This window comes from Gobio gobio (assembly GCF_949357685.1).
Source record: "Gobio gobio genome assembly, contig: scaffold_133, whole genome shotgun sequence".
Taxonomy (NCBI): Eukaryota; Metazoa; Chordata; class Actinopteri; order Cypriniformes; family Gobionidae; genus Gobio; species Gobio gobio.
The window spans coordinates 48552-76033 of NW_027645581.1; the positions used below are offsets into that span (position 1 = coordinate 48552).

At 39.5% G+C, this 27482-nt stretch overlaps 1 long non-coding RNA gene across 1 annotated transcript in view; it reads right to left on the minus strand.

The window, feature by feature from the left end:
* Positions 1–668: 668 nt before the first annotated feature.
* Positions 669–27482, minus strand: part of LOC307122488 — a 53621-nt gene continuing 26807 nt past the window's right edge. The window contains exons 3-4 of the long non-coding RNA XR_013816052.1: positions 17659–18236; positions 669–1303 (exon numbers count right to left, since the gene is read on the minus strand). This is a non-coding gene — a long non-coding RNA (uncharacterized lncRNA). The remainder of the gene's footprint in view (positions 1304–17658; positions 18237–27482) is intronic.

Below are 27482 nucleotides of genomic sequence, written 5' to 3' on the forward strand. Positions count from 1 at the left end.
CATCAAACTTTGCATGTGTCATTGTTCCCTTATTCTGACCACACCACATCAATTTCGTATCTGTGCCACCTATTGGTCAAAAGTGATAAACCATTAACTTACATTATCAGTGACTCAATATATGATATTTCAGCCATTTTGCCTAATCTTCTTAAACTGTATAATTGTTAATTGTTGCAGTTGGTCTGACACTCTCAGACTACAATGCATTTTCAGCCTTTTGCTTCAAATCATCTTAAAACGTGATTAATTGCTCATTGCTCCTGTTGATCTGACACTGCCAGCCATTTTGGCATGTCTTGTCTTCTTCTTTGCGCTTGGCCCCGGTATTGCTGCTTGCAGCTATATTTCATCTTCTTCTTCTTCTTCTTCTTCTTCTTCCGCCACGAAGTCTATGGCAGCCCATAGAACCGTATGGTAAAAAGTTGTGAAATTTGGCACACTAATAGAGGACAGTCTGAAATATCACCGTAGCAAATTTGGAGTCTCAAACTCAATCCCTCTAGCGCCACCATCAGTCCAAAATTTGACTCATGTTTATGCTAATAACTTTTGAACCATAAGGGCTAGAAACAAAATTCTTTTTTCCTCTGATTCCTTGGCTCAAGACAATTCGATTGCACCCTATGACGTCATTTTCCGTCATAAAAATTTTCCCGCCATTTTGAATTTTCCGAAAAACCTACTTTTACAAACTCGTCCTAGACGGTTCATCCGATTTGCACGAAAAATGAACCAGATCATCTTCAGAACATGCTGACAAAAAATCTTGCAAATCAAGTTGATTCGTCAAATCATTTGCGATAAACGTGCAAACAAATTTTACGTAGCGGTTGCAAAAACACACTTAAGGCAATATCTCCACAACACTTTATCGTATTCAAACCAAACTTGGTACATGTCATCACAAGCATGACTTGAGGCAACATACAGCGTTTCGGCGCAGCGCCACCTACTGGTCCGGAGATACGAAAAATTGCTATTTTTGCTTATAACTTCTGAACTGTTTGTCCAAAAATCATAAAAGTGGTCTCGTTACATTCAGGACGGCATGCCGAGTCGTCTGATATTCAATTTTACGATATCGGCCATTTTGGCTGTCGGCCATTTTGAATTTTGTCAAAAAATGCTATATTTTACAAATGCATTAGTATATTGTTACTAAACTCGGTATGTTACTTCCATGCTATGCCCTGAAGGTACTCAAAAAGTTTTAGGACAGTGCCACCTTGTGGTCAAAAGATATAACAAACTTGACAAAAATGCTAATAACTTTTGATTAAATTAGCCTAGTATATTGAAACTGGTCATAATAGAGTCATTGGCTCATGCCGATTCAATTGCAACCTATGAAGTCATTTTCGGTCATGATAATTTCCCCGCCATTTTTAATTTTCCAAAAAACCTACTTTTGCGAACTCGTCCTAGACGGTTTGTCCGATTTGCACAGAAATTGAACCATATCATCTTCAGACCATGCTGACAAAAAATCTTGCAAATCAAGTTGATTTGTCAAATCGTTTTTGATAAACGTGCACACAAATTTTGCGTAGCAGTTGCAAAAACACTCATAAGCCTATATCTCCACAACGCTTTATCGTATTCAAACCAATCTTGGTATATGTCATCACAAGCATGACCTGAGGCAACATGCAGCGCTTCGGCGCAGCGCCACCTACTGGTCCGGAGATACAAAAAATGGCTATTTTTGCTTATAACTTTTGAACTGTTTGTCCAAAATTCATGTCTTCCGCACCATGCTTTGAAGGTACTCAAAAAGTTTTGGGGCAGTGCAACCTTGTGGTCAGAGGTTATAACAAAATTTACAAACATGCTAATAACTTTTGATTAAATTAGCCTAGTTTAATGAAACTGGTCATAATACAGTCATTGGCTCATGCCGAGAACATAGATACTAATTTTGCCATATTTGGTCAAACATCCTGTCCTCAATGTTCTTATTTGATCAAAACCTACTTTTTCAAACTCATCCTAGACCGTTTGTCCAATTTCCACCAAAATCGAATCGTATCATCTTCAGACTGTGTCAACAAAAAGTTAGGAATTTTGCATCAATAGATGAAACCGTTTTTGTAAACCGCAGTGACGAAGTTGAGGCATGATGCCAAAATGACTCTTGAGGCTGTATCTCTGCAATGCTTTGACATATTGGCATCAAACTTTGCATGTGTCATTGTTCCCTTATTCTGACCACACCACATACATTTCGTAACTGTGCCACCTATTGGTCAAAAGTGATAAACCATTAACTTATATTATCAGTGACTCTATATATGATATTTCAGCCATTTTGCCTAATCTTCTTAAACTGTATAATTGTTCATTGCTGCAGTTGGTCTGACACTCTCAGACTACAATGCATGTTCAGCCTTTTGCCTAAAATCATCTTAAAACGTGATTAATTTCTCATTGCTGCAGTTGATCTGACACTGCCAGCCATTTTGGCATGTCTTGTCTTCTTCTTTGCGCTTGGCTTCTTATTGCTGCTTGCAGCTATATTTAGGGGCCAAGCACCAAAGGTGCGAAGGCACCTATTGAAACCGTTCCCGTCTTTTTTTCTTCCGCCATGGGAGTCTATGGCAGCCCATAGAACCGTATGGTAAAAAGTTGTGAAATTTGGCACACTAATAGAGGACGGTCTGGTATGTCACCATGGCAATTTTGGTGTCTCAATCTCATTCCCTCTAGCGCCACCACCTGTCCAAATGTGTACTCATGTTTATGCTAATAACTTTTGAACCGTATGGGCTAGAAACAAAATTCTTTTTTCCTCTAATTTCTGAGCTCGTGCCAATTCGACTGCACCCTATGACGTCATTTTCCATCTTGGATATTTCCCCGCCATTTTCAATTAACCGGAAGACCTACTTTTGCGAACTCGTCCTAGACGGTTCATCCGATTTGCACGAAAATTGAACCAGATCATCTTCAGACAATATTGACAAAATCGTCTAATCGTTTTTGATAAACGCGCGAACAAATTTTACATAACGTTTGCAAAAACACACTTAAGGCAATATCTCCGCAACGCTTTATCGTGTTCAAACCAAACTTGGTACATGTCATCATAAGCATGACTCAAGGCTACATGCAGCGTTTCAACGCTGTGCCACCTACTGGTCTGGAGATACGAAAAATGGCTATTTTAGCTTTTCTTTGCTGAACCGTTTGTCCAAATATCATAAAAGGGGCCTCGTTAGATTCGGGACGTCATGCCGAGTCGACGGATATCCAATTTTACCATATCGGCCATTTTGGCTGTCGGCCATCTTGAATTATGTGCTAAAATGCTGTATTTTATCAACGCATGAACGGATTGTTACAAAACTCGGTATGGGTCATCACCACGATACCCCAAAGTAGCCTGACAAGTTTCGAAACAGCGCCACCTAGTGGAGATTTTTTTTTTAAAATGCTCAGAACTTTGGGTGTGGTTGACTTATTTTCACGAGACTCATCTCCTTAGACTCCTGAATCGTTGCCGAGTCCAACGATACCACACTTGCCAGGTTTCGCCGTATGGTTTGTGCACCGTTGTAATTTAGTGCTTAAAACTTTTTTGCCGATATCTTCGAAACCGCTAGTCCGATCGAGACGAAACCAGCGTCAGAAGTTCCGAAACATAGGTCGTTAGGCACAGTCGCGAGCCCAAATGTCAAAATATTGATAGTAAGGGGTAGTAAAATCCAATCAAAGTCAGGTGTCAGGCTGAAACCCTATTGTAACTGTTCCTTTTCCCATGATGCATCATTCTCCAGCTAAAACTGATCGGGCAGACCAAACCGTAAGTCGTAGAGACTTGAAACTTGCAGGGCTGGTAGTACTCACAACGACTACTGACGTCACCGAAGCCCGCCCCGATCGGCCTGACGGGGGCGCTACAGCGATCAAAAGTACGAAACGGCGATCAAAAGTACGAAACGGCTCATAACTCCTCAACCGTAAGGCGTAGCCTCGAGTGCCTTATATCGCTGGAATCCTTGGCTCAAGACGGACAAAATGCATGCCTCGGATTTGCTCGCCCTTCGGGCGCCAATTTCGAGATATTTTAGGTTTTTTGTAAAACCTACTTTTGCAAATTACTCCCAGGTTCTTTGCCTGATCAGAACCAAACCACTGCAGAAATGTTCTCTGGAGAGTGATTATCAATAATTATTAAAAAAAAAACAAATTTTGATTCATGGTCGCTAAGGGGAGCCAAAATGTTTGATGTAACCGGGACCTCTTTTACTAAAATGGCTATAACTTGTGAACGGAATGAGATATTTTCACTAAATTCAGGTCACATGTATGTGAGCTCAGTCTGAGATCACATGAAAAAAATCGCAACAATTAACCACTTTTTGGCGCTATAACAGGGGAAAAACACATGAAAATGGCTATATAGGCACCCAAACATTAGTCAGATGACAATGGGCATTCATTGTCTTCATCCAGGTTGCCATGATAGTCTATGAGGACACTGGCATCTCTCAAAAAACTCTGTATACGTCATTGGCACAATGCCCTGAAGGAGCATTCACCTCCTTAGACTCCTGAATCCTTGCTGAATTCCAGTGATACCAAACATGCCAGGTTTCACCTTATGGTATGTAAAAAGGTGTATTTTAGCACCTAAAAAACCTTTGCGAATGTCTTCAAGACACATAACATAGGTCTATAGCTAAACAATAATGACCAAAAGCCAACATTTTGGAAGGAAGTGGCAAAAAAAAAAAAATTCCAATCAATGCAGCCAATTCTCTCTAAATATAAGTGGCTATAAATTTAAAATAAAATGAGATATTTACAACAAATTTTACACATATATTTATGGGCACACTTTGAGGACACCTAAAAAAAAGCAGAGATGTGTTATAAGTGTCAAAAAAAACATATTTTTCCTTAGTTAAATTGCCTGTATTGCTGTGAATGCTCTTTCCCATCTATGATCTAAGTTTATTTGTTTATTTGGATCCCCATTAGCCAGTACCTAGGCAGTGACTACTCTTCATGTGGTCCCAAAAAGTAAAAAATACAAAATACATTAAAGCTGCAAGAGCAATGAAAGGGATCTTGCACCTGTGCCAGGTGACCTTGGGGCTTTAGGAAAACAGAGCACGGTGCCCAATATGCATTTAAGTATATAAAAATAGGAGGACTACATCAATCATTTGTATTTGCCACACTTCCTGCTACCGGGCTGTATTCAGATCAGATGGTGGACCTGCACCTGGAAATGACAAATGCATCCCTGATATGTCTGAAGAGAGCGTGTCAACTAAACTCTGCCCTGTAAATGCTGCATCTAAATGACACCCTCATTAAACCCGTCTCCAGCACGACGACTCCAATCTATCAGTGATGTATAGTAACGAAGTAGAACTACTTCACTACTGTACTTAAGTACTAAAAGGCAGTATCTGTACTTTACTAGAGTATTATTTTTTTCTCCTACTTCCACTTTTACTTCAGTACATATTTTCGATGAGTTTAATACTTTTACTCCGATATTTTTTTCATGTGCTGCATCGTTACTCGTTACAATTATAAAAATGTTACGAATCATTCCATTCCAAACCCACATTACCGCGCATGAGAGAGAGAGAGCGCGCACGAGAGTGCGAGAGAGAGACAGAGCGCGAGAGAGAGAGAGCACGAGAGAGCCCCGCGAGCGCGCATTCACTGTCTTTAAAGGTCCCATTCCGCATGATCCCATTGTTCAAACTTTAGTTAGTGTGTAATGTTGCTGTTAGAGCATAAATAATACCTGTAAAATTATAAAGCTCAAAGTTCAATGCCAAGCGAGATATTTTATTTAACAGAAGTTCCCTTTCAAAGCCTACAGCGAACGGCTGGCTTGGACTACATCCTGGTACTTCCTGCTATAATTACGTCAGTAGAGCAGTAGAACAGACTAACCTCCGCCCACAAAGAAACGCGAAAAAGGGGGCGCGGTCTTGTTGCTGTCCCACGTGGAGAAGCGGACGGTCGCGTGGAGAAAAGGAACTGTTGCGTTGAGTGTGTTTATCGCCATGTCGTCGAGACGCTGTTATTTTCATCCAGGAGTCAAATCACCTTTGTTTGGCTTTCCCAGGGACGCTGTAGAGATTATTGAACGCATACATCTCTACGTTAAGAGGCGTGACCTTTCCAACATGCGCTAAGCTGCTGTCGAATCACAACACAGGAACTGCTGGCACGTGCGCTAAGCTGTGGTCGAATTACAACACGGTGAGCGCTGGCACAATCAGAACTCGTTACGTATTTCTGAAGGAGGGACTTTATAGAACAGGGAAATCACCAGCCGTTTTTAGGACAGTGGAAACAGCAGTACACAGATAAGTACATTGTGTGAAAAATACTGTGTTTTTTTACACGCGAAACATGAACACATGTTATATTGCACACTGTAAACACAATCAAAGCTTCAAAAAAACACGAAGAACGGGACCTTTAAAACAACACGAGCGTCTTGCGCTCAAATTGCTCTCTATTTGTTTACATAGTTAATGTGCACTGTTAAGTAACATATACAAACAATGAACAGCTGTATTTTTTATTAACTAAGATTAACAAAGATTAATAAATATAGTAACAAATGTATTGATCATGGTTAGTTCATGTTAGTTAATAGTCTAATACATTAACTAATGTCATGTTAACTAATCAAACCATATTGTAAAGTGTTACAAACAAATAATTTACTCAGAACACCTCTTGAAATGAGAATATAAGAACTTTTTTTTTTTAGTAAGAGTGGTTATAGTAAGATTTAATCTTAATGAACTACAGTATTTTCAGGTTATTTATATGACAATATGTAGAAAAATTACCTACCAACATTGTGATTGTCCTTTAGCTTAATCATTTGAAATAATAAAAACAATATGATGTTCAAACTTTTGACTACTTTCTTTAATAACTACATAACACAATACTTCTACTTTTACTTTCAGTACTTGAGTAGTACATTTTAAAATAAACTACTTGCAATACTTAAGTACAAAAAATGTTGAATACTTTAGTACTTCTACTTAAGTGTGGTGCTTAAAGAGAACTTCAACTTCTACTCAAGTCACTTTTTTGATAAGGAACTTGTACTTTTACTCAAGTATGTGTCTCTAGTACTTTATACATCTCTGCAATCTATCGAATAATCTTACGAATATCTATTTATCTAATATGACTTCTGAACTGTAATGTTGCCAGAATTATAATCATACACTGTTTGTTCGTCGGCCAGAGGACAACTGGCACCCAAACTGGTTTCTCCCAAGGTTTCTTTTTCTCCATTCTGGCCTTGAAAGGAATTTTGGTTCCTTGCCACCGTTGCCTTTGGCTTGATCAGTTGGGGACACCTAAATTTCAACTATATTACCGTTCTGCCCGCATTGACACTATATGAAAATTGAAATTAGCTGGATAGTTAGATAGTTAGATAGTTAACACTGTGAAGCTACTTTGAAACAATTGGACTTGTTGAAAGCGCTATTTAAATGAAGGTGACTTGACTTGACCAGCTGGTGGCACTATGACTAACTAAAATTTTGCAGAAACATCAGACTTTGTCAGGATGCCACAGATAAAACTCAAACTCAAAACTCAGTTCAACGAAACTCAAGATCTTTGAAATTTTACATCACTAAGGCTTAAGATTACACTGACCAAATATGATTCTGGTTCAATCTTAATGAGGAGTTAATCACAGTTTACTGTTGCCCACAGGTGGCACTATAACTGACTAAATATTGGCATGTAGACCACCATCAGTGCTCGGGCCCTAATTAAATCAACAACAATAAAATGAAACATACAAATCCTATTAACAAATTCCATTAAATGTTCCTTCCTTGTAAAACTCATTTTATAATATCTGATAGTAAATCATTCCATATTTTCATTCCTCCAGATATTATAGTCCATTGTTGTGCAGTGGTTTTCAAAACAAAATACATGACTGTCTGTGCACAGTTTAAAACAGGAGGAAGATCATTGATAAAATAATGATGATAATAATAGTCCTAAACAACTTCCTTGAGGAACACCACATTGCTCTTTAAAATCTGAATAACTTCCATAATAACATAAACAGTGACTATGTTTACATGGACAGCAGTAATCTAATTATTGCCCTTAATCTGAATAAGACAATAATCTGATTAAGGTGTTTACATGAGTTGATTTTAGAATATTCCGTTCATGTTCCCGTTTTACATATAGAACATAGCTTGATTAATGGCACGTCATTACATCTCCATGCTACCCGACGGCCAATCATAGCGCGACTTTAGTGGGTCTGTTAAAATCATTAGGCTCAGGCAAACCGCTGTAACTTTAGGCTACCTGCGGGTGTCGCTGTCGGACAGTGTTCCTTTATAAAAATGAGTGATTTATATATATATATATATATAGGCTACGTTGTTTTATTTTTGTAATATTATATGTTGTGTCTTTCAGGTTTTTTTGAAGAGACACTGCCCATCTTGCCTCTTTCTTGACAGCCTACATTTCGATTAATAGCTTTGATTAATGATGAAAATTGAGGATTCAAAATCGTGATTGTTTGGATTGTTTTTTTCTGCCGTCGAGCCACAGGCGTTCACTGAATGGCCATATGGCTCGCGAGCCTAGAGGTTCTCGACCACTGTTGTAAGCAGACAATTATGAATCTGAGATTACAGATACAAACTTATTGTATTTTACTTTTACAATGTACTTTTACATATTACAACACAAAGAAAAAAGTACCAACCATAGCAACACGTCATGGCAACGACATTTCAAACTGACAGATACGTAAAAGATAAACGGGACATTTGAGTGCCTTGTTACTGTTTTGTACGCGCTGTTATATTAATTATAATTCAAATTCTGTTTTATTTGTCACAATATTATTGATGATTGTTGAGAGGGGCACTTTTGATACATTTTTAAAAAGGGCAGGGGCTCGCGCTCCAAAGCCCTCCTCCGCTCTGCACTTGCCTGGTGTGTGTGTGTGTGTGTGTATGGGTGTCCTGTCACAAAATGCGGCGAAAACTCCTACACAACGACGTTGATAGTTAGATTAAGGTGTATACATGTCTACAATGCACTTCGATAATGCGACTAGAATAGGCATACTCCACATGTCTTAATTCGATTTTTGTTTAATTCAAGTATGGCTTTAACCGGATTAAGGTAATTAGAAATCGCTGTTTACATGGTAGTTTCTTAATCAGAGTATGGTCTTAATCAGATTAATATCGGAGTATTGTTGTCCATGTAAACGTAGTCATTGTCACATATTAAACAATCAATTTATCCAGCAATAATTTATGATCCATTACATAAAATGCTGAGCTAAAATCTAACGATACAGCTTCTACTAAGTTATTGTCATCAATTTGTGCTCATACTACTCCATAATATTGATCTGTAATTCATATTTAGACATTATAAAATCACTATTATAACATTTACAATCACATTTTGTAAAATGCATCACTTCCTTTCTATTGAAGTATTGGTATTGACAATTGTGCCACATGATGAGTAATGTGAAACCTGAAAAAAACTTGCAGTAAACATGTGTGAGCATGTTTAGTCTGTATAAAATATTATTGTTTAAGCCTATTGTTTAAGTATTATTGTTTAAGTATTCATTTTCCGCCATATTTTGTGGTCTCAGTAATACATTTTAGGTTGACATAGGGTTGACAAAACTCAGTATGGGTCATCACCACGATGTCCTGAGGTAGCCTGAGAGGTTTAGAAACAGCACCACCTAGTGGAGATTGCCCCTCCCAAATGCTTATAACTTTGGGTGTGGTTGACTTGTTTTCATAGGAGTAACTTTTTTTTGTCTCCTGAATCCTTGCAAAGTCCAACGATACCAGACTTGCCAGATTTCGCAGCATGGTAACTTAGCGCTAAAAAAACATTAGCGGATATCTTCGAATGCTAGTCTGACCAAGACGAAACCAGCGTCAGAAGTTCTGAAACATAGGTCGATAGCCAAGTGTTAATACCCAAATGTCAAAATATTGACATTAAGGGGAAGTAAAATCCAATCAAAGTCAGGTGTCAGTAATTTTTTATGTGTTTTTTCATATAAATGTCTATAACTCAAAACAAAATGAGATATTTTCACCAAAATCGACACACATATGTATGGGCTCACTCAGAGGACACATAAAAAATGGTGGTATCATATCTCTTGGTGGCACAATAATAGAAAAAACATGAAATACAGGATTATAAAAAAAATTAATTCTAGGCCTTTGTTTAAATAACGCTTTGGAGTATAATTACGAAACTCGTTATGTGTTCGAGTTCTGCACCATGCCCTGAAGGTACTCAAAAGGTTTCAGGGCAGCGCCACCTTGTGGTAAAAATGTATAACAAGAGATACAAAAAGGCTAATAACTATTGAATAAATTTGTCTATAATAATGAAACTTGTCATAATACATTCCTTGGCTACTGCTGAGAACATAAATATAAATTTTGCCATACTTGGTCAAACTACCTGTCCTCCATCTTGCTATTTGTTAAAAAACTACTTCTTCAAACTCTCCTAGGCCGTTTGTCCGATTTTCACCAAAATTTAATCGTATCATCTTCAGGCTGTGCCAAGAAAATATTACGGATTTTGCGTTTATAGGCAAAACCGTTTTTGTATATCGCTGCGACGAATTTGAGGCATGATGCCAAAATGACTCTTGACGTTGTATCTCTGCAATGCTTTGACATATTGGCATCAAACTTTGCATGTGTCATTGTTCCCTTATTCTGACCACACCACATCAATTTCGTAACTGTGCCACCTATTGGTCAAAAGTGATAAACCATTAAATTATATTATTAGGGACTCTATATATGATATTTCAGCCATTTTGCCTAATCTTCTTAAACTGTATAATTGTTCATTGCTGCAGTTGGTCTGACACACTCAAACTACAATGCATTTTTCAGCCTATTGCCTAAAATCATCTTAAAACGTGATTAATTGCTCATTGCTGCAGTTGATCTGACACTGCCAGCCATTTTGGCATGTCTTGTCTTCTTCTTTGCGCTTGGCCCCGGTATTGCTGCTTGCAGCTATATTTAGGGGCCAAGCACCGAAGGTGCGAAGGCACCTATTGAAACCGTTCCCGTTCCTATTATTAGGGGCCAAGCACCGAAGGTGCGAAGGCACCTATTGAAACCGTTCCCGTTCCTATTATTATTATTATTAGGGGCCAAGCACCGAAGGTGCGAAGGCACCTATTGAAACCGTTCCCGTTCTTATTATTAGGGGCCAAGCACCGAAGGTGCGAAGGCACCTATTGAAACCGTTCCCGTTCTTATTATTAGGGGCCAAGCACCGAAGGTGCGAAGGCACCTATTGAAACCGTTCCCGTTCCTATTATTATTATTATTCATCTTCTTCTTCTTCTTCTTCTTCTTCTTCTTCCGCCACGAAGTCTATGGCAGCCCATAGAACCGTATGGTAAAAAGTTGTGAAATTTGGCACACTAATAGAGGACAGTCTGTAATGTCACCGTAGCAAATTTGGAGTCTCAAACTCAATCCCTCTAGCGCCACCATCAGTCCAAAATTAGACTCATGTTTATGCTAATAACTTTTGAACCATACGGGCTAGAAACAAAATTCTTTTTTCCTCTGATTCCTTGGCTCAAGACGATTCGATTGCACCCTATGACGTCATTTTCCGTCATAAAAATTTTCCCGCCATTTTTAATTTTCCGAAAAACCTACTTTTACGAACTCGTCCTAGACGGTTCATCCGATTTGCACGAAAATTGAACCAGATCATCTTCAGACCATGCTGACAAAAAATCTTGCAAATCAAGTTGATTCGTCAAATCATTTGCGATAAACGCGCAAACAAATTTTACGTAGCGGTTGCAAAAACACTCTTAAGGCAATATCTTCGCAACGCTTTATCGTATTCAAACCAAACTTGGTACATGTCATCACAAGCATGACTTGAGGCAACATACAGCGTTTCGGCGCAGCGCCACCTACTGGTCCGGAGATACGAAAAATTGCTATTTTTGCTTATAACTTCTGAACTGTTTGTCCAAAAATCATAAAAGTGGTCTCATTACATTCAGGACGGCATGCCGAGTCGTCTGATATTCAATTTTACCATATCGGCCATTTTGGCTGTCGGCCATTTTGAATTTTGTCAAAAAATGCTATATTTTACAAATGCATTAGTATATTGTTACTAAACTCGGTATGTGACTTCCTTGCTATGCCCTGAAGGTACTCAAAAAGTTTTAGGGCAGTGCCACCTTGTGGTCAAAAGATATAACAAACTTGACAAAAATGCTAATAACTTTTGAATAAATTAGCCTAGTATATTGAAACTGGTCATAATAGAGTCATTGGCTCATGCCGATTCAATTGCAACCTATGATGTCATTTTCGGTCATGATAATTTCCCCGCCATTTTTAATTTTCCAAAAAACCTACTTTTACGAACTCGTCCTAGACGGCTTGTCCGATTTGCACGAAAATTGAACCAGATCATCTTCAGACCATGCTGACAAAAAATCTTGCAAATCAAGTTGATTTGTCAAATCGTTTTCGATAAACGCGCACACAAATTTTGCGTAGCGGTTGCAAAAACACTCATAAGCCTATATCTCCACAACGCTTTATCGTATTCAAACCAATCTTGGTATATGTCATCACAAGCATGACCTGAAGCAACATGCAGCGTTTCGGCGCAGCGCCACCTACTGGTCCGGAGATACAAAAAATGGCTATTTTTGCTTATAACTTTTGAACTGTTTGTCCAAAAATCATGTCTTCCGCACCATGCTTTGAAGGTACTAAAAATGTTTTGGGGCAGTGCCACCTTGTGGTCAGAGGTTATAACAAAATTTACAAACATGCTAATAACTTTTGATTAAATTAGCCTAGTTTAATGAAACTGGTCATAATACAGTCATTGGCTCATGCCGAGAACAGAGATACTAATTTTGCCATATTTGGTCAAAAATCCTGTCCTCAATGTTCTTATTTGATCAAAACCTACTTTTTCAAACTCATCCTAGACCGTTTGTCCAATTTCCACCAAAATCGAATCGTATCATCTTCAGACTGTGTCAACAAAAAGTTAGGGATTTTGCATCAATAGATGAAACCGTTTTTGTAAACCGCAGCGACGAAGTTGAGCCATTATGCCAAAATGACTCTTGAGGCTGTATCTCTGCAATGCTTTGACATATTGGCATCAAACTTTGCATGTGTCATTGTTCGCTTATTCTGACCACACCACATCAATTTCGTATCTGTGCCACCTATTGGTCAAAAGTGATAAACCATTAACTTATATTATCAGTGACTCAATATATGATATTTCAGCCATTTTGCCTAATCTTCTTAAACTGTATAATTGTTAATTGTTGCAGTTGGTCTGACACTCTCAGACTACAATGCATTTTTCAGCCTTTTGCCTAAAATCATATTAAAATGTGATTAATTGCTCATTGCTGCAGTTGATCTGACACTGCCAGCCATTTTGGCATGTCTTGTCTTCTTCTTTGCGCTTGGCCCCGGTATTGCTGCTTGCAGCTATATTTATTATTCATCTTCTTCTTCTTCTTCTTCTTCTTCTTCTTCTTCCGCCACGAAGTCTATGGCAGCCCATAGAACCGTATGGTAAAAAGTTGTGAAATTTGGCACACTAATAGAGGACAGTCTGAAATGTCACCGTAGCAAATTTGGAGTCTCAAACTCAATCCCTCTAGCGCCACCATCAGTCCAAAATTTGACTCATGTTTATGCTAATAACTTTTGAACCATAAGGGCTAGAAACAAAATTCTTTTTTCCTCTGATTCCTTGGCTCAAGACGATTCGATTGCACCCTATGACGTCATTTTCCGTCATAAAAATTTTCCCGCCATTTTGATTTTTCCGAAAAACCTACTTTTACGAACTCGTCCTAGACGGTTCATCTGATTTGCACGAAAATTGAACCAGATCATCTTCAGACCATGCTGACAAAAAATCTTGCAAATCAAGTTGATTCGTCAAATCATTTGCGATAAACGCGCAAACAAATTTTACGTAAAGGTTGCAAAAACACTCTTAAGGCAATATCTCCGCAACGCTTTATCGTATTCAAACCAAACTTGGTACATGTCATCACAAGCATGACTTGAGGCAACATACAGCGTTTCGGCGCAGCGCCACCTACTGGTCCGGAGATACGAAAAATTGCTATTTTTGCTTATAACTTCTGAACTGTTTGTCCAAAAATCATAAAAGTGGTCTCGTTACATTCAGGACGGCATGCCGAGTCGTCTGATATTCAATTTTACCATATCGGCCATTTTGGCTGTCGGCCATTTTGAATTTTGTCAAAAAATGCGATATTTTACAAATGCATTAGTATATTGTTACTAAACTCGGTATGTGACTTCCTTGCTATGCCCTGAAGGTACTCAAAAAGTTTTAGGGCAGTGCCACCTTGTGGTCAAAAGATATAACAAACTTGACAAAAATGCTAATAACTTTTGATTAAATTAGCCTAGTATATTGAAACTGGTCATAATAGAGTCATTGGCTCATGCCGATTCAATTGCAACCTATGATGTCATTTTCGGTCATGATAATTTCCCCGCCATTTTTAATTTTCAAAAAAACCTACTTTTGCGAACTCGTCCTAGACGGTTTGTCCGATTTGCACAGAAATTGAACCATATCATCTTCAGACCATGCTGACAAAAAATCTTGCAAATCAAGTTGATTCGTCAAATCGTTTTTGATAAACGCGCACACAAATTTTACGTAGCGGTTGCAAAAACCCACTTAAGGCTCTATCTCCGAAACGCTTTATCGTATTCAAACCAATCTTGGTACGTGTCATCACAAGCATGACCTGAGGCAACATGCAGCGTTTCGGCCCAGCGCCACCTACTGGTCCGGAGATATAAAAAATGGCTATTTTTGCTTATAACTTTTGAACCGTTTGTCCAAAAATCATAAAAGTAGTCTCGTTAGATTCAGGACGGCATGCCGTGTCGTTTGATATTCAATTTTACCATATCGGCCATTTTGGCTCTCGGCCATTTTGAATTATGTGCTAAAATGCTATATTTTACAAACGCATTAGTCTATCGTTATGAAACTTGGTATGTGTCTTCCGCACCATACTTTGAAGGTATTCAAAAAGTGTTGGGGCAGTGCCACCTTGTGGTCAAAGGTTATAACAAAATTTACAAAAATGCTAATAACTTTTGATTAAATTAGCTTAGTTTAATGAAACTGGTCATAATACATTCATTGGCTCATACCGATTCAATTGCACCCTATGACGTCATTTTCGGTCATGACAATTTCCCCGCCATTTTTACTTTTCCAAAAAACCTACTTTTGCGAACTCGTCCTAGACGGTTTGTCCGATTTGCACAGAAATTGAACCATATCATCTTCAGACCATGCTGACAAAAACTTTTGCAAATCAAGTTGATTTGTCTAATCGTTTTTGATAAAGGCGCACACAAATTTTGCGTAGCGGTTGCAAAAACACTCATAAGGCAATATCTCCGCAATCCTTTATCGTATTCAAACCAATCTTGGTACATGTCATCACAAGCATGACCTGAGGCAACATGCTGCGTTTCAGCGCAGTGCCACCTACTGGTCCGGAGATACAAAGAATGGATATTTTTGCTTTTATCATTTTTTTAACCGTTTGTCCAAAAATCATAAAAGTTGTCTCGTTAGATTCAGGACTGCATGCCGAGTCGTCTGATATTTAATTTTACCATATCGGCCATTTTGGCTGTCGGCCATTTTGAATTATGTGCTAAAATACAAACGCATTAGTCTATCGTTATGAAATGTGGTATGTCTTCCGCACCATGCTTTGAAGGTACTCAAAAAGTTTTGGGGCAGTGCCACCTTGTGGTCAAAGGTTATAACAAAATTTACAAAAATGCTAATAACTTTTGATTAAATTAGCCTAGTTTAATGAAACTGGTCATAATACATTTATTGGCTCATGCCGTGAACATAGATACTAATTTTGCCATATTTGGTCAAACATCCTGTCCTCAATGTTCTTATTTGATCAAAATCTACATTTTCAAACTCATCCTAGACCGTTTGTCCGATTTCCACCAAAATCGAATCGTATCATCTTCAGACTGTGTCAACAAAAAGTTAGGGATTTTGCATCAATAGATGAAACCGTTTTTGTAAACTGCAGCGACGAATTTGAGGCATGATGCCAAAATGACTCTTGAGGCTGTATCTCTGCAATGCTTTGACATATTGGTATCAAACTTTGCATGTGTCATTGTTCTCTTATTCTGACCACACCATATCAATTTCGTAACTGCGCCAACTATTGGTCAAAAGTGATAAACCATTAACTTATATTATCAGTGACTCTATATATGATATTTCAGCCATTTTGCCTAATTTTCTTAAACTGTATAATTGTTCATTGTTGCAGTTGGTCTGACACTCTCAGACTACAATGCATTTTTCAGCCTTTTGCCTAAAATCATCTTAAAACGTGATTAATTGCTCATTGCTCCAGTTGATCTGCCACTGCCAGCCATTTTGGCATGTCTTGTCTTCTTCTTTGCGCTTGGCCCCGGTATTGCTGCTTGCAGCTATATTTAGGGGCCAAGCACCGAAGGTGCGAAGGCACCTATTGAAACCGTTCCCGTTCCTATTATTATTATTATTCATCTTCTTCTTCTTCTTCTTCTTCTTCTTCTTCCGCCACGAAGTCTATGGCAGCCCATAGAACCGTATGGTAAAAAGTTATGAAATTTGGCACACTAATAGAGGACAGTCTGAAATGTCACCATAGCAAATTTTGAGTCTCTAACTCAATCCCTCTAGCGCCACCATCAGTCCAAAATTAGACTCATGTTTATGCTAATAACTTTTGAACCATAAGGGCTAGAAACGAAATTCTTTTTTCCTCTGATTCCTTGGCTCAAGACAATTCGATTGCACCCTATGACGTCATTTTCCGTCATAATAATTTTCCCGCCATTTTTAATTAACCGAAAAACCTACTTTTGCGAACTCGTCCTAGACGGTTCATCCGATTTGCACGAAAATTGAACCAGATCATCTTCAGACCATGCTGACAAAAAATCTTGCAAATCAAGTTGATTCGTCAAATCATTTGCGAAAAACGCGCAAACAAATTTTACGTAGCGGTTGCAAAAGCACTCTTAAGGCAATATCTCCGCAACGCTTTATCGTATTCAAACCAAACTTGGTACATGTCATCACAAGCATGACTTGAGGCTACATGCAGTGTTTCGGCGCAGCGCCACCTACTGGTCCGGAGATACAAAAAATGGCTGTTTTTGCTTATACCATTTGAACCGTTTGTCCAAAAATCATAAAAGTAGTCTCGTTAGATTCAGGACGGCATGCCGAGTCGTCTGATATTCAATTTTACCATATCGGCCATTTTGGCTGTCAACCATTTTGAATTATGTGCTAAAATGCTATATTTTACAAATGCATTAGTGTATTGTTACTAAACTCGGTGTGTGACTTCCACTCCATGCCCTGAAGGTACTCAAAAAGTTTTGGGGCAGTGCCACCTTGTGGTCAAAAGTTATAACAAACTTGACAAAAATGCTAATAACTTTTGATTTAATTAGTTTAGTATATTGAAACTGGTCATAATACATTTATTGGCTCATGCCGAGAACATAGATACTAATTTTGCCATATTTGGTCAAACATCCTGTCCTCAATGTTCTTATTTGATCAAAACCTACTTTTTCAAACTCATCCTAGACCGTTTATCCAATTTCCACCAAAATCGAATCGTATCATCTTCAGACTATGTCAACAAAAAGTTAGGGATTTTGCATCAATAGATGAAACCGTTTTTGTAAACCGCAGTGACGAAGTTGAGCCATGATGCCAAAATGACTCTTGAGGCTGTATCTCTGCAATGCTTTGACATATTGGCATCAAACTTTGCATGTGTCATTGTTCCCTTATTCTGACTACACCACATCAATTTCGTAACTGTGCCACCTATTGGTCAAAAGTGATAAACCATTAACTTATATTCTCAGTGACTCTATATATGATATTTCAGCCATTTTGCCTAATCTTCTTAAACTGTATAATTGTTAATTGTTGCAGTTGGTCTGACACTCTCAGACTACAATGCATTTTTCAGCCTTTTGCCTAAAATCATCTTAAAACGTGATTAATTGCTCATTGCTCCAGTTGATCTGACACTGCCAGCCATTTTGGCATGTCTTGTCTTCTTCTTTGCGCTTGGCCCCGGTATTGCTGCTTGCAGCTATATTTATTATTCATCTTCTTCTTCTTCTTCTTCTTCCGCCACGAAGTCTATGGCAGCCCATAGAACCGTATGGTAAAAAGTTTTGAAATTTGGCACACTAATAGAGGACAGTCTGAAATGTCACCATAGCAAATTTGGAGTCTCAAACTCAATCCCTCTAGCGCCACCATCAGTCCAAAATTTGACTCATGTTTATGCTAATAACTTTTGAACCATAAGGGCTAGAAACAAAATTATTTTTTCCTCTGATTCCTTGGCTCAAGACGATTCGATTGCACCCTATGACGTCATTTTCCGTCATAAAAATTTTCCCGCCATTTTGAATTTTCCGAAAAACCTACTTTTACGAACTCGTCCTAGACGGTTCATCCAATTTGCACGAAAATTGAACCAGATCATCTTCAGACCATGCTGACAAAAAATCTTGCAAATCAAGTTGATTCGTCAAATTATTTGCGATAAACTTGCAAACAAATTTTACGTAGCGGTTGCAAAAACACACTTAAGGCAATATCTCCGCAACGCTTTATCGTATTGAAACCAAACTTGGTACATGTCATCACAAGCATGACTTGAGGCAACATACAGCGTTTCGGCGCAGCGCCACCTACTGGTCCGGAGATACGAAAAATTGCTATTTTTGCTTATAACTTCTGAACTGTTTGTCCAAAAATCATAAAAGTGGTCTCGTTACATTCAGGACGGCATGCCGAGTCGTCTGATATTCAATTTTACCATATCGGCCATTTTGGCTGTCGGCCATTTTGAATTTTGTCAAAAAATGCTATATTTTACAAATGCATTAGTATATTGTTACTAAACTCGGTATGTGACTTCCATGCTATGCCCTGAAGGTACTCAAAAAGTTTTAGGGCAGTGCCCCCTTGTGGTCAAAAGATATAACAAACTTGACAAAAATGCTAATAACTTTTGATTAAATTAGCCTAGTATATTGAAACTGGTCATAATAGAGTCATTGGCTCATGCCGATTCAATTGCAACCTATGATGTCATTTTCGGTCATGATAATTTCCCCGCCATTTTTTTCATCTTCTTCTTCTTCTTCCGCCACGAAGTCTATGGCAGCCCATAGAACCGTATGGTAAAAAGTTGTGAAATTTGGCACACTAATAGAGGACAGTCTGAAATGTCACCGTAGCAAATTTGGAGTCTCAAACTCAATCCATCTAGCGCCACCATCAGTCCAAAATTTGACTCATGTTTATGCTAGTAACTTTTGAACCATAAGGGCTAGAAACAAAATTCTTTTTTCCTCTGATTCCTTGGCTCAAGACGATTCGATTGCACCCTATGACGTCATTTTCCGTCATAAAAATTTTCCCGCCATTTTGAATTTTCCGAAAAACCTACTTTTACGAACTCGTCCTAGACGGTTCATCCGATTTGCACGAAAATTTAACCAGATCATCTTCAGACCATGCTGACAAAAAATCTTGCAAATCAAGTTGATTCGTCAAATCATTTGCGATAAACGCGCAAACAAATTTTACGTAGCGGTTGCAAAAACACTCTTAAGGCAATATATCCGCAACGCTTTATCGTATTCAAACCAAACTTGGTACATGTCATCACAAGCATGACTTGAGGCAACATACAGCGTTTCGGCGCAGCGCCACCTACTGGTCCGGAGATACAAAAAATTGCTATTTTTGCTTATAACTTCTGAACTGTTTGTCCAAAAATCATAAAAGTGGTCTCGTTACATTCATGACGGCATGCCGAGTCGTCTGATATTCAATTTTACCATATCGGCCATTTTGGCTGTCGGCCATTTTGAATTTTGTCAAAAAATGCTATATTTTACAAATGCATTAGTATATTGTTACTAAACTCGGTATGTGACTTCCTTGCTATACCCTGAAAGTACTCAAAAAGTTTTAGGGCAGTGCCACCTTGTGGTCAAAAGATATAACAAACTTGACAAAAATGCTAATAACTTTTGATTAAATTAGCCTAGTATATTAAAACTGGTCATAATAGAGTCATTGGCTCATGCCGATTCAATTGCAACCTATGATGTCATTTTTGGTCATGATAATTTCCCCGCCATTTTTAATTTTCCAAAAAACCTACTTTTACAAACTCGTCCTAGACGGTTTGTCCGATTTGCACGAAAATTGAACCAGATCATCTTCAGACCATGCTGACAAAAAAATCTTGCAAATCAAGTTGATTTGTCAAATCGTTTTCGATAAACGCGCACACAAATTTTGCGTAGCGGTTGCAAAAACACTCATAAGCCTATATCTCCACAACGCTTTATCGTATTCAAACCAATCTTGGTATATGTCATCACAAGCATGACCTGAAGCAACATGCAGCGTTTCGGCGCAGCGCCACCTACTGGTCCGGAGATACAAAAAATGGCTATTTTTGCTTATAACTTTTGAACTGTTTGTCCAAAAATCATGTCTTCCGCACCATGCTTTGAAGGTACTCAAAACGTTTTGGGGCAGTGCCACCTTGTGGTCAGAGGTTATAACAAAATTTACAAACATGCTAATAACTTTTGATTAAATTAGCCTAGTTTAATGAAACTGGTCATAATACAGTCATTGGCTCATGCCGAGAACAGAGATACTAATTTTTCCATATTTGGTCAAACATCCTGTCCTCAATGTTCTTATTTGATCAAAACCTACTTTTTCAAACTCATCCTAGACCGTTTGTCCAATTTCCACCAAAATCGAATCGTATCATCTTCAGACTATGTCAACAAAAAGTTAAGGATTTTGCATCAATAGATGAAACCGTTTTTGTAAACCGCAGCGACGAAGTTGAGCCATTATGCCAAAATTACTCTTTGAGGCTGTATCTCTGCAATGCTTTGACATATTGGCATCAAACTTTGCATGTGTCATTGTTCCCTTATTCTGACCACACCACATCAATTTCGTATCTGTGCCACCTATTGGTCAAAAGTGATAAACCATTAACTTACATTATCAGTGACTCAATATATGATATTTCAGCCATTTTGCCTAATCTTCTTAAACTGTATAATTGTTAATTGTTGCAGTTGGTCTGACACTCTCAGACTACAATGCATTTTCAGCCTTTTGCTTAAAATCATCTTAAAACGTGATTAATTGCTCATTGCTCCAGTTGATCTGACACTGCCAGCCATTTTGGCATGTCTTGTCTTCTTCTTTGCGCTTGGCCCCGGTATTGCTGCTTGCAGCTATATTTATTATTAGGGGCCAAGCACCAAAGGTGCGAAGGCACCTATTGAAACCGTTCCCGTCTTTTTTTCTTCCGCCATGGGAGTCTATGGCAGCCCATAGAACCGTATGGTAAAAAGTTGTGAAATTTGGCACACTAATAGAGGATGGTCTGGTATTTCACCATGGCAATTTTGGTGTCTCTATCTCAATCCCTCTAGCGCCACCACCTGTCCAAATGTGTACTCATGTTTATGCTAATAACTTTTGAACCGTAAGGGCTAGAAACGAAATTCTTTTTTCCTCTAATTTCTGAGCTCGTGCCAATTCGGTTGCACCCTATGACGTCATTTTCCGTCTTGGATATTTCCCTGCCATTTTCAATTAACCGAAAAACCTACTTTTGCGAACTCGTCCTAGACGGTTCATCCGATTTGCACGAAAATTGAACCAGATCATCTTCAGACAATATTGACAAAAAATCTTGCAAATCAAGTTGATTCGTCTAATCGTTTTCGATAAACGCGCAAACAAATTTTACATAACGTTTGCAAAAACACACTTAAGGCAATATCTCCGCAACGCTTTATCGTGTTCAAACCAAACTTGGTACATGTCATCATAAGCATGACTTGAGGCTACATGCAGCGTTTCGGCGCTGTGCCACCTACTGGTCTGGAGATACGAAAAATGGCTATTTTAGCTTTTCTTTGCTGAACCGTTTGTCCAAATATCATAAAAGGGGCCTCGTTAGATTCGGGACGTCATGCCGAGTCGAAGGATATCCAATTTTACCATATCGGCCATTTTGGCTGTCGCCCATCTTGAATTATGTGCTAAAATGCTGTATTTTATCAGCGCATGAACGGATTGTTGCAAAACTCGGTATGGGTCATCACCACGATACCCCAAAGTAGCCTGACAAGTTTCGAAACAGCGCCGCCTAGTGGAGATTTTAAAAAAAAAAGGCTCAGAACTTTGGGTGTGGTTGACTTATTTTCACGAGACTCATCTCATTAGACTCCTGAATCGTTGCCGAGTCCAACAATACCACACTTGCCAGGTTTCGCCGTATGGTTTGTGCACCGTTGTAATTTAGCGCTTAAAACTTTTTTGCCGATATCTTCGAAACCGCTAGTCCGATCGAGACGAAACCAGCGTCAGAAGTTCGGAAACATAGGTCGTTAGGCACGATCGCGAGCCCAAATGTCAAAATATTGATAGTAAGGGGTAGTAAAATCCAATCAAAGTCAGGTGTCAGGCTGAAACCCTATTGTAACTGTTCATTTTCCCATGATGCATCATTCTCCAGCTAAAACTGATCGGGCAGACCAAACCGTAAGTCGTAGAGACTTGAAACTTGCAGGGATGGTAGTACTCACAACGACTACTGACGTCACCGAAGCACGCCCCGATCGGCCTGACGGGGGTGCTACAGCGATCAAAAGTACGAAACGGCGATCAAAAGTACGAAACGGCTCATAACTCCTCAAACGTAAGGCATAGCCTCGAGTGCCTTGTATCGCTGGAATCCTTGGCTCAAGGCGGACAAAATGCATGCCTCGGATTTGCTCGTCAGAGTGGGAAAAATTTTGGCTATTTGGGATTTTTTGCAAAACCTACTTTTGCAAACTAGTCCTAGGTTATTGGCCCGACCGGAACCAAACCAGCGCAGCGAGATTCTCTGGAGTCTGATTGTCAAAGGTTATAAAAAAAAGTGGAAATTTGGGTTCACGGTCCCTAAGGGCCGCCAAAACGTTGGAAGGGGGAGGAGCCACTTTTACTAAATTGGCTATAACTCGTGAACGGAACGAGGTATTTTCACCAAACTCAGCACGCATATGTAAGAGCTCGTTCTGTGGCCGCAAGAAAAAGGACGTGGAGATTGGCCACTTGGTGGCGCTATAACGGTTAAAAAGGGGTCACAATGATGTATTTCTATGGAAAATCCCATTAAATGCCTGAAAGCGGCCCTCTTCCTGCCTGATTTGCATACAGCTTCACGAAATCACGCGTGCGCATGCGTCACGTGACCCTAAAGAGGCTTGCAGACTTTTATGGCCGCCGTGGCGCTTTAACTGAAAAAAATGCTCTATATTATCCTATGCGAAATGACATTTAAATTACTAAAAATTGCCTGCTCTGCGCAGAACTTCACCAAATAGGCTGAGCATGTGCGTCGCATTATTGTAAAGACGCGTGCAAACTTTGACGGAGATCGGCCCATCAGTAGAGGCATACCAGTTTAAAAGGTAAAAAAAAAAAAAACACTTTTCCATGATAAATGAGCTGAAAATGCAAAAATTGACCTTTGACCTCTCTGATGCACATGTCACCAGGCTTGATAAAGTTTTTGCAACCAGCAGCTCAAAAATCAAGTGCTCAGACCCTATAGTCTTTTTTTTATAGGCCTTTTTAGACCCTTTTATGCCCTTAGGGGCCAAGCACCAAAGGTGCGAAGGCACCTATTGAAACCGTTCCCGTCTTTTTTTCTTCCGCCATGGGAGTCTATGGCAGCCCATAGAACCGTATGGTAAAAAGTTGTGAAATTTGGCACACTAATAGAGGATGGTCTGGTATGTCACCATGGCAATTTTGGTGTCTCTATCTCAATCCCTCTAGCGCCACCACCTGTCCAAATGTGTACTCATGTTTATGCTAATAACTTTTGAACCGTAAGGGCTAGAAACGAAATTCTTTTTTCCTCTAATTTCTGAGCTCGTGCCAATTCGGTTGCACCCTATGACGTCATTTTCCGTCTTGGATATTTCCCTGCCATTTTCAATTAACCGAAAAACCTACTTTTGCGAACTCGTCCTAGACGGTTCATCCGATTTGCACGAAAATTGAACCAGATCATCTTCAGACAATATTGACAAAAAATCTTGCAAATCAAGTTGATTCGTCTAATCGTTTTCGATAAACGCGCGAACAAATTTTACATAACGTTTGCAAAAACACACTTAAGGCAATATCTCCGCAACGCTTTATCGTGTTCAAACCAAACTTGGTACATGTCATCATAAGCATGACTTGAGGCTACATGCAGCGTTTCGGCGCTGTGCCACCTACTGGTCTGGAGATACGAAAAATGGCTATTTTAGCTTTTCTTTGCTGAACCGTTTGTCCAAATATCATAAAAGGGGCCTCGTTAGATTCGGGACGTCATGCCGAGTCGAAGGATATCCAATTTTACCATATCGGCCATTTTGGCTGTCGCCCATCTTGAATTATGTGCTAAAATGCTGTATTTTATCAGCGCATGAACGGATTGTTGCAAAACTCGGTATGGGTCATCACCACGATACCCCAAAGTAGCCTGACAAGTTTCGAAACAGCGCCGCCTAGTGGAGATTTTAAAAAAAAAAGGCTCAGAACTTTGGGTGTGGTTGACTTATTTTCACGAGACTCATCTCATTAGACTCCTGAATCGTTGCCGAGTCCAACAATACCACACTTGCCAGGTTTCGCCGTATGGTTTGTGCACCGTTGTAATTTAGCGCTTAAAACTTTTTTGCCGATATCTTCGAAACCGCTAGTCCGATCGAGACGAAACCAGCGTCAGAAGTTCGGAAACATAGGTCGTTAGGCACGATCGCGAGCCCAAATGTCAAAATATTGATAGTAAGGGGTAGTAAAATCCAATCAAAGTCAGGTGTCAGGCTGAAACCCTATTGTAACTGTTCATTTTCCCATGATGCATCATTCTCCAGCTAAAACTGATCGGGCAGACCAAACCGTAAGTTGTAGAGACTTGAAACTTGCAGGGATGGTAGTACTCACAACGACTACTGACGTCACCGAAGCACGCCCCGATCGGCCTGACGGGGGTGCTACAGCGATCAAAAGTACGAAACGGCGATCAAAAGTACGAAACGGCTCATAACTCCTCAAACGTAAGGCATAGCCTCGAGTGCCTTGTATCGCTGGAATCCTTGGCTCAAGGCGGACAAAATGCATGCCTCGGATTTGCTCGTCAGAGTGGGAAAAATTTTGGCTATTTGGGATTTTTTGCAAAACCTACTTTTGCAAACTAGTCCTAGGTTATTGGCCCGACCGGAACCAAACCAGCGCAGCGAGATTCTCTGGAGTCTGATTGTCAAAGGTTATAAAAAAAAGTGGAAATTTGGGTTCACGGTCCCTAAGGGCCGCCAAAACGTTGGAAGGGGGAGGAGCCACTTTTACTAAATTGGCTATAACTCGTGAACGGAACGAGGTATTTTCACCAAACTCAGCACGCATATGTAAGAGCTCGTTCTGTGGCCGCATGAAAAAGGACGTGGAGATTGGCCACTTGGTGGCGCTATAACGGTTAAAAAGGGGTCACAATGATGTATTTCTATGGAAAATCCCATTAAATGCCTGAAAGCGGCCCTCTTCCTGCCTGATTTGCATACAGCTTCACGAAATCACGCGTGCGCATGCGTCACGTGACCCTAAAGAGGCTTGCAGACTTTTATGGCCGCCGTGGCGCTTTAACTGAAAAAAATGCTCTATATTATCCTATGCGAAATGACATTTAAATGACTAAAAATTGCCTGCTCTGCGCAGAACTTCACCAAATAGGCTGAGCATGTGCGTCGCATTATTGTAAAGACGCGTGCAAACTTTGACGGAGATCGGCCCATCAGTAGAGGCATACCAGTTTAAAAGGTAAAAAAAAAAAAAACACTTTTCCATGATAAATGAGCTGAAAATGCAAAAATTGACCTTTGACCTCTCCGATGCACATGTCACCAGGCTTGATAAAGTTTTTGCAACCAGCAGCTCAAAAATCAAGTGCTCAGACCCTATAGTCTTTTTTTTATAGGCCTTTTTAGACCCTTTTATGCCCTTTTTATTAGGGGCCAAGCACCAAAGGTGCGAAGGCACCTATTGAAACCGTTCCCGTCTTTTTTTCTTCCGCCATGGGAGTCTATGGCAGCCCATAGAACCGTATGGTAAAAAGTTGTGAAATTTGGCACACTAATAGAGGATGGTCTGGTATGTCACCATGGCAATTTTGGTGTCTCTATCTCAATCCCTCTAGCGCCACCACCTGTCCAAATGTGTACTCATGTTTATGCTAATAACTTTTGAACCGTAAGGGCTAGAAACGAAATTCTTTTTTCCTCTAATTTCTGAGCTCGTGCCAATTCGGTTGCACCCTATGACGTCATTTTCCGTCTTGGATATTTCCCTGCCATTTTCAATTAACCGAAAAACCTACTTTTGCGAACTCGTCCTAGACGGTTCATCCGATTTGCACGAAAATTGAACCAGATCATCTTCAGACAATATTGACAAAAAATCTTGCAAATCAAGTTGATTCGTCTAATCGTTTTCGATAAACGCGCGAACAAATTTTACATAACGTTTGCAAAAACACACTTAAGGCAATATCTCCGCAACGCTTTATCGTGTTCAAACCAAACTTGGTACATGTCATCATAAGCATGACTTGAGGCTACATGCAGCGTTTCGGCGCTGTGCCACCTACTGGTCTGGAGATACGAAAAATGGCTATTTTAGCTTTTCTTTGCTGAACCGTTTGTCCAAATATCATAAAAGGGGCCTCGTTAGATTCGGGACGTCATGCCGAGTCGAAGGATATCCAATTTTACCATATCGGCCATTTTGGCTGTCGCCCATCTTGAATTATGTGCTAAAATGCTGTATTTTATCAGCGCATGAACGGATTGTTGCAAAACTCGGTATGGGTCATCACCACGATACCCCAAAGTAGCCTGACAAGTTTCGAAACAGCGCCGCCTAGTGGAGATTTTTTTTAAAAAAGGCTCAGAACTTTGGGTGTGGTTGACTTATTTTCACGAGACTCATCTCATTAGACTCCTGAATCGTTGCCGAGTCCAACAATACCACACTTGCCAGGTTTCGCCGTATGGTTTGTGCACCGTTGTAATTTAGCGCTTAAAACTTTTTTGCCGATATCTTCGAAAAACCGCTAGTCCGATCGAGACGAAACCAGCGTCAGAAGTTCGGAAACATAGGTCGTT